At 39.6% G+C, this 16,031-nt stretch overlaps 1 protein-coding gene across 1 annotated transcript in view; it reads left to right on the top strand.

The window, feature by feature from the left end:
• Positions 1–16,031, top strand: part of LOC127222997 (fatty acid-binding protein, intestinal) — a 31,234-nt gene that overhangs the window by 4,221 nt on the left and 10,982 nt on the right. The gene's annotated exons all lie outside the window — the stretch shown is intronic.

The following is a 16,031-nucleotide window of genomic DNA, read 5'->3' as shown; positions in this document are numbered from 1 at the left end:
ATCGTGTGGACTTTTATTCTACACTAGTTAGCCTAAGACTGGGCCAGAACTAAGAGTTCTTTCTCCCTGGGGCTGTGTGTGAGCCAGCCTCATCCTGGCCAGTGGGAACTCTTAGTTCTGGCCCAGTCTTAGGCTAACTAGTGTGAACTTGAGAAAGCTACTTCATCTCTTTGGGATGTACTTCAGGCATCTTTCAAATGAGGTGATTGGACTGGATATTTAACTCATATATGTATTCTGAACAACGATCAGGAACTCTCCCTTCCTTAAGCAGCCACTTGGGAATCTGCCACCACAGAGAGAATGCTGGGGTGTCAAAGATCATGGAGTGGGGAGAGAAAAATAAATATCACCAACATTGTTAAACATGGCTGCCTTCATGGGCTCACAACCCTTTTTGACTCAGAAAGACCCTAAGTTTGTTTTAATGATTTATTATTATTGTCTTAAATTTTTTAATAATAAGGAGGCCTTGTATTTTCTTTTTATTCCTTTCTTTCTTTTAGTGTGTGTACATGCTTATGTATGCATGTGTTCCTGTCTGGGGCTGCTTAAACACATGTGTCTGGAGGCCAGAAGTTGTCAGTTAATATCTTTCTCTATTGCTCTTTACCATATCTTGGGAACAGGATCTCTAACTGGAGCTCATCCATCAGTGATGGGGGACCCTCCTGTATCTACTGCCCTCTCAGCTTTGGGGTTACAGAGGGGCATCACTATTTCAAGATTTTATGTGGGTGCTAGGGGACATAACTCAGGACCCAAAATTTGTGCAGCAAGCACTTTACCTCGAGCCATCTCAGTGTTAAATGAAAAATAAATGACCCAAAATCTGACACTGGGGTTCAAATGTCAAGCTGAACAACAGAAGAGTGAAGTAGCAGGATACTAGCTCTTACCACACTACCTCAGGCAGAATGGGCTCACCTGCTTCCTGCTGCCTGTCCTCGGTGTGGCTGGAGAATCCTGAGACTGAATGTCTTCCTATCCTCAGTGTGGCTGGAGAATGAATGCCTGCTACTGACTTCAATGTGACTTGAGAATGAGCTCCCTCTCTGAGGCCTTGCTCCTGTTTTATATACCTCGAATGAGTCCTGGGATTAAAGGTGTATGCACCACCCACTGACCTCTATAGCTTGTGGCTGACTTTGCTTTCTGAATCTTCAGGCAAGCTTTAATAAATCATAAATAATATATCACCACATCTCAGGTCTCAACTCTCTTTGCATTTATACAGACACAGTAAGATACTTATCTAGTCCTGTCCCTAGGAGCTGACTGGTCTTAAGTACGGGGGCATGGAGCAAATCAGTAGTCGTGGTAAAGAAACATTCCCGAGGGTGTCTCAGTTTACCTGTCCTCACCGAGGGTTCCATTAGAATACAGAGTTAAATAGGGTTACAGAAGCCCTCCTGGTATACAATCCAGATCACCAAGAATCAAATGGAGAATGTAAAATTTCACTCTGGCAGAAGAGAGGGGCCCAAGTTCTCCTGAGTCTCAGCCCAGCTTCAAAGCCACATCCTCAAGTCTACTTCCAAATATTCTAAAATTCTCTCTCTCTCTCTCTCTCTCTCTCTCTCTCTCTCTCTCTCTCTCTCTCTCTCTCTCACACACACACAGACTTCATTTTGTGTTGACCAAATACTTCTTGGTGTGCACTTGATATAAGCAGTAAGATCCCATTTGGAGAAAACTGGTTTCTCTTTGCCAGTGGGTATAAATTATCCTCTTTGTTGTGGATAGAAACCATGTCAGGTCCTTTCGGTACTGGGACCCTGTGACTTGAACCTATGAGGTCTTATGCATGCCACTCTGTATGTTCATATGTGCATCAGTCCATTTCATCTAGAATTTTTTCACTTCTTCAGTTTTATTTGCTGACGTATGCCCTGAAAATTATTTTACTTTTATTACTTCTTTGAAATTTTTGTACAATTTTGTACCATATTCAACCGCTACCCAACTTCTCCCAGATCCAATCCCTCTTCCCTATCTACCCTACTTTGTGTCCTCTTAAAAGCAAAAACAAAAAGAACATATTCACTTTCCATGTATTCTCGGTGTATGGCCTTCCACCAGAGTGTGCTTGGCATAGTAGTAGTAGCAGTCTTTAAAAAGAAACAAACAAAAAACAAAAACAAAAAACCTGACTTACCTCCTTCTAGGAGCTGTCAATTGCTCATAGCTCCTTGGGTATGAATGGATCTTCATGCTCACCTTCCCCTCCATACTGGGATTTGTTCTGACTTACCACATAAGCTAAAATTATTTATTTATTCATTTATTTTTCTCTCATATACTACATATCAACCACAGTTCCTCCTCCCTCCTCCTCCAGTCTCTCCCTTCACCATCTCCTCTCTATTGAAGACCCATGGCCCATCCATCATCCAACCAGGGACATCAGTCAAATATGGCACAACATGCTACAATAAGACCAGGCATAGACCATCATAAAAAGGCTGGATGTGGCAACCCAGTAGCAGCAAAACTGTGCTACAAGCAGAGAAAAGAGTCAGAGGCAGGCCTTGGCCCTGCCCCACTGGGAGAGGTGAATACCCCCCAAACATCACTGGAAACCCCTAAGCCCTAGGCCCTAATTACCCAGGGCATATTGCACTCCCTACTCCTGCCCTCAGAAGCCCCAGAGAACTGGTGGCAGCTTCTTCACACCCCAAAACATCCAGCACTTCATTTGTCACCATTGGAGCCTTGGCTCTGCCCCCACCAGGAGAGGAAGAGCAACCACCTAAGCCACAGGTCCCATTTCAACCAATGGAGGAAGAGATGGGCAGGTGACTTATAAAATCACACTCAACAACATAAAGAGTAATGTGACACCACCCACCTAGGGGTTGTACACCAGCAATATTTGAACATCACAATGCAGATGAAGCAGAAGAAAATGACTTTAAAAATAACTTTTTGAAGATGATAGAGGCTCTTAAAGAGTAAATGAGAAACTCCCTTTAAAATGGAGGAAAAGAACCCCCCCCCATGCAAGAAATCAACAAATCCCTTAAAGAAAGCAAGGAAAGCCAAGAAAACAATCAAACAGGTGAAGGAAATAATTCAAACAGTTCAAGACTTGGAAATGAAAATAGAGGCAGTAAAGAAAACACAAATTGAAGCAATTCTGGAAACGAAAAATCTGGGCAAAGAACCAGGAACTACAGATGCTAGCATAACCAAAAGACAGAAGAGAAAAATTCAGGTGTTGAAGATATATGAGAGGAAATAGATTCATCAACCAAAGAAAATGTTAAATCCAATAAATTCTTAATACAAAATATCCAGCAAATCTGGGATACCATGAAAAGATCAAACCTAGAAATAACAGGTATAAAAGAAGGAGAAGTCCAGCTCAAAGGCACAGAAAATATATTCAATAAAATCATAGAAGAAAACTTTCCCAGCCTACAGAAGGACATGCCTATGAAAACAGAATGAGCTTACAGAACATCAAGTATACTAGACCAAAAAAAAAAAAAAAAAAATAGTCCCCTCACCACATAACAACCAAAACACCAAACATACAGAATAAAGAAAGAATATTAAGGTTGCAAAGAAAAAAGGCCAAATAACATTTAAAGGCAGACCTATCAGAATTATTTGACTTCTTGATGGAAATTCTAAAAGCCAGAGGTCTTGAATAGATGTTCTACAGACACTAAGAGACCACTGATGCCAGCCCAGACTACATAGCTTTCAGTCACAATAGATGGAGAAAGCAAGATATTACATGACAAAACCAGATTTAAGCAATACATATCCACAAATCCAGCCCTGCAGGAAGTACTGGAAGGAAAACTCCAACCCAAGGAAGTTAGCTATACTCACAAAAACATAGGCAATACATAATCCCACATTACCAAAAACCCAAAATAGGAAAACACACATAATAACACCACCACCACCAAATCCAAAAATAACAGGAATCAACAATCAATGATCATTAATATCTTTTTAGTATTTCTTGTATGAAATAGAAGGATGGATCTTATCTTCATATCCATTCTGTTAACCATTTCATACAAGAAACACCTCAATTTCAAAGACAGATATTACCTCAGAGTAAAGAACTGGGAAAAGATTTTCCAATAAAATGGACCTAAGATACAAGCTGGTATAGCTATGCTAGTACTAACAAATTAGACTTAAAACTAAAATTAATCAGAAGAGATGAAGAAGGTCATTTCATATTCATCACAGAAAACAATCCATCAATGAAGTCTCATTTCTGAACATCTATGCCTCAAATACAAAGGCACCCACATTTGTAAAAGAAACATCATTAAAATGTAAATCACTCATAAAACTGCACACACTAAGAGTGGGAGATTTCAACACCCTATTCTTACCATTGGACAGGACCACCAGTCAGAAACTTAACAGAGAAGTAAAGGAATTATCAGAAGTAACAGATATCTATAGAACATTCCATCAAAACACAAAAGAATATGTCTTCTTCTCAGCACCTCATGGAATCTTCTCTAAAACTGACCACAGATTTGGCAACAAAGCAAACCTTAACAGATATAAAAAGAAAAAATTTGGAGTGATGCTCTATGTCTTGTCAGATCACCATGGCTTAAAGTTAGAATTCAATAACTACACAAACAGCATAGAACCTACAAACTCATGGAAATTGAACAATGCTCAATTGCATCACCCCTGAGTCATGGAAAAAATAAAAAAAAAAGAAAATTAAAGAATGAAAATGAATGCACAACATACCCAAACTTATGGGACAGTTTGAAAAAAGTGCTAAGAGTAAATTTATAGTACTAAGTGCCTACATAAAGAAACTGGAGAATTCCCACAATAGTGAGTTAGCAGCACACCTGAAAGCTCTAGAACAAAAAGAAGCAAACTCACCCGGGATGAGTAAACACCAGCAAATAATCAAATTGAGGGCTGAAATCAATAAAATGGAAACAAAGAAAACAATACATGGAATTAATGAGACAAAGAATTGGTTCTCCAAGAAAATCAAGAAGATAGAAAACCTTTATCCAAACTAACCAAAAGGCACAGAGAGAATATCCAAATTAACAAAATCAGAAATGAAAAGGGGGTCATAACAAAGGACACTGAACATTGAGGAAATCCAGAAAATCCTCAGGTCATACTTTGAAAAATTGTACTCCACAAAATTGGAAATTTTAAAGAAAATAGATAATTTTCAGGATAAATATCACATACCAAAATTAAATAAAGAACAGTTATACAATTTAAATAGCCCTATAACCACTAATAAAATAGAGGCAGTCATCAAAAGTCTCCCAACCAAGAGAAAACCAAGGCCAGATGGTTTCAGTACAGAAATCTCCCATAAATTCAAAGACCAGCTAATACCAATACTCCTCAAAGTTTTCCACACAATAGAAACATAAGGGTCATTGACAAACTCTTTTTATGAGAATACAATTACCTTGGTACCCAACCACACAAAGACACAACTAAGAAAGAGAATTATAGATCAATGTCCCTCATGAACATTGATGCAAAAAATACTCAACAATATATTGGCAAACCAATCCAAAAACACATCAGAAAAATCATCCATCATGATCAAGTAGACTTCTTCCCAGAGATGCAGAGAAGGTTCCACATATGAAAATCTGTCAATGTAATAAACAAAATAAACCTCCCCCCAAACAAACAAACAAATAAACAAACAAAAACATGATCATGTCATTATATGCTGGAAAAGGCTTAGACAAAATACAACACCCCTTCATGATAAAGGTCTTGGAGAGATCAGGAATAAAAGGAAAAAAATCTAAATATAATAAAGGCAATATACAGCAAGCCAATAGCCAACATGATACTAAATGGAGAGAAACTCAATGTGATTCCTCTAAAATCAGGAACAAGACAAAGGCTGCCCACTCTTTCCATATCTAGCTAGAGCAATAAGACAACCAAATGAGATCCAGGGGATACACGTTGTAAAGGAAGAAATCAAACTTTCACTATTTGCAGTTGATATGATAGTTTACATAAGTGACCCAAAAATTTCTATCAGGGAACTCCTACAGTTGATAAACACCTTCATTAAAGTGGCAGGTTACAATATTAATTTTAAAAAATCAATAGCCTTCCTATATATAGATGATAAACTGGCTGAGAAAGAAATCAGAGAAACATCATCCTTTACAATAGACATAAACAACATAAGATATCTTGGGGTAACTCTAACCAAACAAGTGAAAGACCTGTATGACAAGAGACAAGAACTTCAAGTCTTGGAAGAAAGAAATTAAAGAAAATATCAGAAAATGGAAAGATCTCCCATGCTTTTGGATAGGTAGGATCAACAGAGTAAAACTGGCAATATTACCAAAAGCAATCTACAGATTCAATGCAATGCCCATCAAAATCCCAGCACAATTCTTCACAGACCTGGAAAGAACAATACTCAACTCCATATGGAAAAACAAAAACAAAAACAAACAAACAAACAAAAAACCCAGGATAGCTAAAACAACCCTGTACAATAAAGGAACATCTGAAGGCAGAGCCACCTCTGACTTCAATCTCTTCTATAGAGCTGTAGTAACAACAACAGCTTGTTATTGACAGACAGGCAGACCAAAGGAATCAAATTGAAGAACCTAATATTAATCCACACACCTATGAACACCTCATTTTTGACAAAGAAGCTAAAAAATAAACAATGGAAAAAAAATAAAGCATCTTCAACAAATGGTGCTGGCATAACTGGATGCTAACAAGTAGATGATTGCAGATAGATCCATATCTATCACTATGCACAAAACTTAAGTCCAAATGGATCACAGATCTCCACATAAATCTAGCCACACTGAACCTCTTAAAAGAGAAAGTGGGAAGTACCCTTGAACATAGTGGCACAGGAGACCGCTTCCTGAACATAACACCAGTAGCATAGACACTGAGATTGGCAATTAAGAAATGGGACCTCCTGAAACTGAGACGCTTCTTTAAGGTAAAGGACACAGTCAACAAGACAAAATGACAGCTTACAGAATGGGAAAAGATCTTCACCAACCCTACATCTGACAGAGGGGCTGATCTTCAAAATATACAAAGAACTCAAGAAACTAGACACCCAAACACCAAATAATCCAGTTTAAAAAGGGGTAGAGAATTCTCAACAGAGGAATCTCAAATGGCTGACAGACACTTGAGAAAATGCTCAACATTCTTAGTCATCAGGGAAATGCAAATCGAAACAACTCTGAGATACCCTCCTCCTATACCTGTCGGAATGACTAAAATCAAAAACACTAATGAAAGCTTATGCTGGACAGGATGTAGAGTAAGGGGCACACTCCTCCATTGCTGGTGGGAGTGAAAACTTGTACAGCTACTTTGGAAGTCAGTATGGCTGTTTCTCAGAAAAATGGGTATTGATCTACCTCAAGACCCAGAAATTCCACTCTTGGGCATATACCCAAAGGATGCCCATTCATACAACAAGAACATCTGTTCCACTATGTTCAAAGCAGTATTATTTTAATAGCCAGAACCTGGAAGCAACCTAGATGCCCCTCAACTGAAGAATGGCAAAAAAAAAAAAAAAAAAAAAAAATGTGGTACATTTATACAGTGGAGTACTACTCAGTGGGAAAACAAAACAATGAAATCTTGAAATTTGCAATGAAATAAGTGGTTATTAGACACAGAACAAAGGATAACCAGCCTACAATCCACAACCCCAGAGAAGCTAGGAAACAAGAAGGACCCTAAGAGAGACATACATGGTCCCCCACAGAAGGGCAAAGGGAAAGATCTCCTGAGTTAATTGGGAGTGGGGGTGGGGAGGAGGAAGAGAGCTAGGAGAAAGGGGAGAGGAGAAGGGGAGGGGGAGGAGAACATGGGGGATCAGGAAAGTCTAGTTGGGGGAAGAACAGAGAAGGAGAGCAAGAAAAGTGATACACTGATAGAGGGAGCCAGTATGGGGTTGACAAGAAATCTGTCACTAGGGAAATTCCCAGGAATCCATAAGGATGACCCCAACTAAGAATCTAAGCAATAGTGGAGAGGCCACCTTAAATGTCTTCCCCCTATAATAAGATTGATAACTACCTTAAATGCCTTTGTCCAGTAGCTGATGGAAGCAGAATCAGATATTCACAGCTAAACACTGAGCCAATCTCCTGGAATCCAGTTGTAGAGAGGTAGGAGTGATGAGCAAAGGGGTCAAGACAATGTTGGGGAAACCCATAGAAACAGCTGACCTGAGCAAGTGGGAGCTTAAAGCCTCTAGACTGACAACTTGGGAAACCTGAGTAAGAAAGAAATAGGATCCCTCAGTGTGGGTGTCAGTTGGGAGGCTTGGGCAGTCTATGGGGCTGCTGGCAGTGGAACCAGTATTTATCCCTAGTGCATGAACTGGCTTTTTGGAGCCCATTCCCTATGGAGGGATACTCTCTCAGCCTAGATATGGGGGGGATGGCCTTGGTCACGCCCCAAATGATGTGGCAGACATTGATGATCCCCCGTGGGAGGCCTCACCCTCTCTGAGGAGTAGATGAGGGGTAGGAAGGGGAGATGGTGATGAGGAGTAGGAGAATGGAGAGAGAGGGGACTGAGATCAGTATGTAAAATAAGATTGTTTTTAATATAAATAAAAATTGGATTGATTTATTAAAAAAGAGTCAGAGACAGCCCCCACTCCCACTGTTACCTAAATGAACAGCAAGCCGCTCAGCCATAACACATATGCAGAGGACCTAGGTCAGAACCATAGACCCCTTGATCTCTGGAGCCCCCATGAGCCCGGTCAGTTGATTCTGTAGACCATGTTCTCATGGTGTCTCTGAACCCTCTGGTTCCTTGAGCCCTTCCTCCCTGACTTCCCCAGAACTCCTCCAGCTCTGCCTAATGTCTGGCTGTGGGACTCTACATCTGCTCCCATCAATTGCTGGATGAAGTCTCTGATCACTTTGATGAAGATTCTGCTAGGCTCTGGTCCCATAACACTGTGCAGGCAGGTCAAAGGCTTTGTGGCTGGGTTGCCTGTTTGTTTACAGAAGATGGTTGGTTCAGGCTCTGCGTCCTCCATTACTGGGGCTCTTTGCTAGCACTACTCTCTTACATTACACAAAATTTCCATTGGACTAGGTTTTCATCTAACACCTGAAATGCCTCCCAATTCCAGACGTTTCTCACAATATTTTCTCCCTCCCTCTCTGCCCACTTGATCCCTCCTATTCTAATATACACCCACCTCCTGTTCACTTGAAAAATCTGTTCATTTCTCCTTCCCAGGGAGATCCCTGCATCTCCCATAAGCCTTCTTGTTACCTAACCTCTCTGAGTTTGTGGTCCCGAGCATGATTATCTTTTATTTACAACTACTATCCACTTATAAGTGGGTGCATGTACCATGATTGTCTTTCTGTGTGTGGGCCACTTCATTCAGGATGTTTTTTTTTAAAGTTCCATCCACCTGTCAGCAAATTTCATAATGCAATTCTCATTAATAGCTGAGTATTACTCCATTGTTAAATACACCACATTTTCTTTATCATTCTTCAGTTGAGGGACATCTAGGTTGTTTCTAGTTTCTGGCTATTATGAGTAAATAGCCAGGTCTTGAGGTAGATCAAGTCCAAATTTTCTGAGAAAAGGACATTGATTTCCATAGTAACTGTATATGTTTGCACTCTACCATCAGTGGAGGAATGTTCCCCTTGCTCCACATCCTCATCCTCACCAGGCATGAGCTGTCACTTGTGTTTATCTTCATCATTCTGACAATTGTTAAGATGAAATCTCAGAGTCTTTTGAGTTGCATTTCCCTGATGGCTAAGGATGTTGAAATATATTTTGGATATTAGTCCCCTGGTAGATGTGGAGTTGGTTAAAAAACAAAACAAAACAAAACAAAAAAAAAACCAAAAAAAAAAAAAAAAAAAAAAAAAAAAAACAACTTTCCCATTATATAGGCTGTCAGTCTGTCCAATTGATGATATCTATCCTTCGCCTTAAGAAGCTTTTTAATTTCATGAGGTCCTATTTATTACCTGTTGACCTTAGCTGTAGGAGAAACCACTGCTTAGCCTACCCAAGCTGCATTTGCCTTGCCCCGGCCAGCGTGCATGATCTTCTCCTGCACAGTAGGTACTTCCTCCCGGAGCCAAGCCTGCCACTATGCCCAGAAACTGCTGATGAAGTGACACCTGACCAGAGACACCATTGAGGAAAGGGCAGCACACCAGAGTCAGCCAACTGAGCCAATGGGACCTTGGGAGGGGATAAAGGCGGGCCCAGCTTCCTTAATAAATGAGTCTGCAGCATGCTCTGCTACTCACTGAGTCCCAGTGCTTGAATTGCTGGTGCTGCATCTTCTCACCCCCTCCCCCAAGGGGTGTCCCAGCAGGGTCGCCTGGAACACTTAGTGAAAATGCTACTGGTATCCTGTTCAGGAAGTATGTCTCCTGTGTCAATGTGTTTAAGGCTATTCCCTACTTTCTTTTCTATCAGGTTTAGTGTATCTGGTTTATGCTGAGGTCTTTGATCTACTTGGACTTGACTTTTGTGCAGGGTGATAGATAGGAATCTATTTTTCTACATACCAACATTCAGTTTAACCAGCACTATTAGTTGAAGATGCTCCTTTTTTTCCTTTATATATTTCTAGCTCCTTTTTCAAAAGTCAGTTATCCATAGGTGTTTGCAATGTGTCTGTTTTTATGCCAATACCATGCAGTTTTTGTTACTACAGCTCTGTAGAACAGCTTGACATCAGGAATGCTGATACATTCAGAAGTTCTTTTTTTGTGTATAATTGTTTTAGATATCTTGGGTTTTTTCCCCCTATGAAATTGAGTATTACTCTTTGAAGATCTTTTAAAGAATTGTGTTGGAATTTTGATGGGAATTGCATTGAATATGTAGATTGCTTTTGGTAAGATAGCAATTTTTACTATGTTAATCCTATCTGTCTGTGAACATAGGAGATCTTGCCATCTTCTGATATCTTCCTAATTTCTTTCAAAGACTTGAAGTTTACACCACACAGGTCTTTCACTTGCTTGGTTAGAGTTAACCCAAGATATTTAATATTATTTGTGGCTACTGTGAAGGGTGTTGTCTTCCTGATTTCTTTCTCAGTCCATTTGTCATTTGTATCTTTAAGGTGTAAGCATTACTGCTCAGATGGAAAGGTATCCTGGCAGTTATGAGCCACAAAGTTACACTGTACAACAAACCTCATACAAGAGATTTGTGTAGGAGAGAAAAAACCCAGGAGGGTGGCTGCCTCTGCTTGAGTGAGAAACAACAGAGAACTGATCAGAAGGCAGAGTTTATTTAGTTTCTTGTGTGTTGGGGGAGAGGGATTTTCAGGGTAAAGTCGCTAGGGGCCAGAAATACTGTAATAGCAATTGATTAATGTCTGGTTAGAAATATTTTGATTTCTAGACAACAAGCTTATGAGGCAGAGTGTGACTAGTAGGATTAAGAAACGGAGGAGGAAGGGTGATGTTAAGAAGAGTGGTATGCAATTCCACATTGGACCGTGAATGATCCACTGACCAGATGCATTGAGCTGATTCTTGCATTTCTGGAGATCCACCTGGAGTTGTTGGATCTTGTCTTTTACTATACCTGACAGATTGACCTAGAAGCAAAGAAGGAAGAGACAATGACCACCTCTCTTTGTTATTAGTAAATCTAATCCTTGCTGATGCTGTAACACTAAAGCAGACAGTGAGTCTATTTTGTCCTAGATGTTAAGGATGGTCTGAGCCACCCCTTGGAGATCCTGGATAAACTTTAATAAAACTGATAGCCAACAGCTAGGGAAGTAGTCAGCCTCACTGCTCCAGTGGGTGGTGTCAGTGGTCATACCCAGGACTGCTAGAGAGGGTATGACCTGAACAGCTCATTTGTCATGCTGTAAACCCTGTGATGGGAATTGTCCAGGGCCCTTCACCAGGTACCACCCCCTAGTTTGGAAAAAAGAACATGAGAGCACAAGTTCAAGACCACCTGGCAGGTATGCAGTAATAAACTTGGCAGAGAACTGAGGCATTGTGAAATGTTTGGGCACAGGGTCTGGGTAGGATAAGGTATTATTGCAACTGAGGAATCCAGTGTGCTCACAACGTGTAATCCTAAGGAGATAAAGCAGTCTGTGATCCCGAAGAGAGAAATGTGCATGAGATGAAAGACTGTACTGATATTTGGCTTACAGCAATTGAAGAGTGGCAAAGTGAGAGAGCCTAATAAGACACTAAGTGATACAATAAATGGTAATTGTGAGCTTGACCCACAAGCAGCATTCTTCAAAGTGGCTGTGCAAAGAGTTTTCCAATAGCTGATATGCAGAGGTTACAATTCCTCCACCTCCAAAGAATTTCCTGGATCTGCACTGAGCACACTAGACCTGCCTATTCATGTGGGACTACCCTGAATCCCCACTTGCCTGATATTTGACCCCCATCGCCAGGCGCCAGGTCCCTGAAAGAGGAGAGACCTCCTAGAGAGCTTGAACCATCCAGAGTTACAGACATTGAACTCCTGACCCACCTACACCCACCATGAGAGTAGAGAGAAAGAGAGAGAGAGAGAGAGAGAGAGAGAGAGAGAGAGAGAGAGAGAGAGAGAGAGACTCCACCTGCACTCACTGGAAGAAACAATGGGAAGATGTCAACACAAGAAAACACCTAACAATAGAAAGACAAGCAAGACACCACCAGAATCTAGGGACTCTACACCAACTAGACCTGAACACACCAAAGCAGATGAAGAAGAAGAGAATGAATTTAAAAAATAGCTTCATAAAAATGATAGAGGCCCTCAAAGACGATATGAGAAAATCCCTTAAAGAAATGGAAGAAAAAAAAATTGGAAGAAATGAACAAATCTCTTAAAGAAAGTAAGGAAAGCCCTCAATACATAATAATCAAAACACCTAACATACAGAATAAAGAAAGAATATTAAGAGCAGTGAAGGAAAATGGACAGGTAACATATAAAGGCAAACCTACCAAAGTTACACCAGACTTCTTCATGGAAACTTGTAAGGCCATTAAGTCTTGATAGATGTTCTACAAGTACTAAGAGTCCACAGATGCCAGCCCAGGCTACTATACCCAGCAAAATTCTCAATCATTATAGAAGAAGAAAACAAGATATTTAATGACAAAGCCAGATTTTCACAATATGTATCTACAAATCCAGCCCTACAGAAGGTTCTGGAAGGAAAATTCCAACCCAAAGAAGTTAACTAAGCTCACAAAGACATAGGCACTACACCAGAATCCAAACGATAAAGCAGGGTAAATATATTCACAATACCACCAACAACAAATCTAAAACAAACAGGAATTAACAATCAATGGTCCTTACTTTCCCTCAACATTAATGGTCTTAACTCGCCTATAAAAAGACACAGGCTAACAGAATGGATATGAAGACAGAATCCATTCTTCTGCTGCATATAAGAAACACATCTAAGTTTCAAAGACAGACATTACCTCAGGGTAAAGGGCTGGGAAAATATCTTCCAATCAAATGGACCCAAGAAGCAAGCAGGTGTAGTTACCCTAATATCTAACAAGTTAGACTTCAAACCAAAATCAATCAAAAGATATGAAGGAGGTCATTATGTATTCATTATAGGAGAAATCCATCAGCACAAAATCTCAATTCTGAACACCTATGCCCCAAATACAAAGGCACCCACATTCGTAAAAGAAACACTACTAAAACTCAAAGCTCACACAAAACCCCACACACTCATAGTGGGAGACTTCAACACTCCACTCTCACCACTAGATAGGACCACCAGAAACTTAACAAAGAAACAAGAGAACTAACAGAAGTTATGTCTCAATTGGGTTTAACAGACATCTATAGAACATTCTATCCAAACACAAAAGAATATACCTTCTTCTCAGTGCTACATGGAACCTTCTCTAAAATCGACCACATACAGACACAAGAGAATTGGAATAGTTCCCTGTATCTTATCAGACCACCACGCTTTAAAGTTGGAATTCAACAACAACACAAATTGCAGAAACCCTACAAACTCTTGGGAACTGAACAATGTGCAATTGCACCATACCTGGTCAAAGAAGAAATAAAGAAAGAAATTAAAGACTGCCTAGAATTCAACAAGAATGAAGACACAACATACCCAAACTTATTGGACACTTTGAAAGCAGTGCTACGAAGAAAGTTCATTGCACCAAGTGCCCATATGAAGAAAACAGAGGATAGTCACATTAGAGAATTAACAGCACAACTGAAAGCCTTAGAACAGAGAGAATCAAACTCACCCTGGAGGAGTAGACGCCAGGAAATAATCAACTTGAGGGCAGAAATCAACAAAATAGAAACCAGGAAAACAATACAAAAAATCAGTGCAACAAAGAGTTGGTTTTTTGAGAAAATCAACAAGATAGACAAACCTTTATCCAAACTAACAAAAAAGCAGGGAGAGAACATGCAAATTAACAAAATCAGAAACGAAAAGGGGAACATAACAACGGACACAGAGGAAATCCAGACAATTTTCAGGACATACTTTGAAAATCTGTATTCCACCAAAATTGAAAATTCAAAGGAAATGAACAAATTTCTGAATAACTATCACTTACCAAACTTAAATCAAGAACAGATAAGCAATTTAAATAGACTTATAACCCCTGATGAAATAGAAGCAGTATTCAAAAGCCTCACTGAACCCCCCCCCCAAAAAAAAAACCAGAGGGCCAGATGGCTTCAGTGCAAAATTCTATCAGAAATTCCAAAAGAGCTAATACCAATACTCCTCAAATTGTTCCACAATAGAAGCAGGAGGTTCATTACCAAACTCTTTTTACAAGGCCACAATCACCTTGGTACCCAAGCCACACAAAGACACAACTAAGAAAGAAAACTACAGAACAATATCACTCATGAACATTGATGCAAAAATACTCAATAAAATACTGGCAAATTGAATCCAAGGACACATCAGAGAAATCATCCACCATTACCAAGTAGGCTTTACCCCTGGTTGCAGGGATGGTTCAACATACAAAATCTATCAATGTGATTCACCATATAAACAAAATGAAAAAGAAAAACTACATGATCATCTTCCTAGATGATGAAAAAGCCTTGACAAAATTCAACACCCATTCATGATAAAGGTCTTGGAGAGACCAGGGATAACAGGAACACACCTAAACATAGTAAGAGCAATATACATCAAACCAACAGCCAACATCAAACTGAATGGAGAGAAGCTTAAGGTGATTCCTCTAAAATCAGGAACAAGACAAGGCTGCCCTCTCTTTCCATATCTCTTCAATATTGTACTTGAAGTTCTAGCTAAAGCAATAGGACTACAAAAGTCGAACTGTCATTATTTGCAGATGATATGATAGTTTACAGAAGAAACCTGAAAAACTCTATTAGGGAACTCCTATAGCTGATAAATACCTTCAGCAAACTAGCAGGATACAAGATAAACTAAAAAAAAAAAAAAAAAATCAGTAGTCCTACTATATGCAGATGACAAAGGGACTGAGAAAGACATCAGAGAAACATCAATCTTTACAATACCACAAACAACATAAAGTATCTTGGGATAATGCTTACCAAATAGGTGAAAGACTTCGTGTCTTTAAAGAAAGAAATTAAAGAAGATACCAGAAAATGGAAAGATGCTCTTGGATAGGTAGGATAAACATAGTAAAAATGGCAATCTTGCCAAAAAGCAATCTATAGATTCAATGCTATCCCCATCAAAATCCCAGCACAATTCTTCACTGCCAACTTGATATGGAAAAACAAAAGGCCCAGGATAGCCAAAACAACCCTATACAATAAAGAAACTTCAGGAGGCATCACCATCAAGCACTTCAAGCTCTACTACAGAGTTATAGTCCTAAAAACAGGCAGGTAGACCAATAGAATCAAATTAAAAGTTCTGATATTAACCCACACACCTACAAACACCTGGTTTTTTTTGTTTTTTGTTTTTTGTTTTTTTTGACAAAACATCTAAAAGTATACAATGGGAGGAGGAAAGC

This window comes from Phodopus roborovskii, unplaced genomic scaffold, assembly GCF_943737965.1.
Source record: "Phodopus roborovskii unplaced genomic scaffold, PHOROB, whole genome shotgun sequence".
Classification (NCBI taxonomy): Eukaryota; Metazoa; Chordata; class Mammalia; order Rodentia; family Cricetidae; genus Phodopus; species Phodopus roborovskii.
The sequence above is the reverse complement of the archived record's forward strand: the minus strand, read 5'-3'. Positions and strand labels throughout refer to the sequence as shown.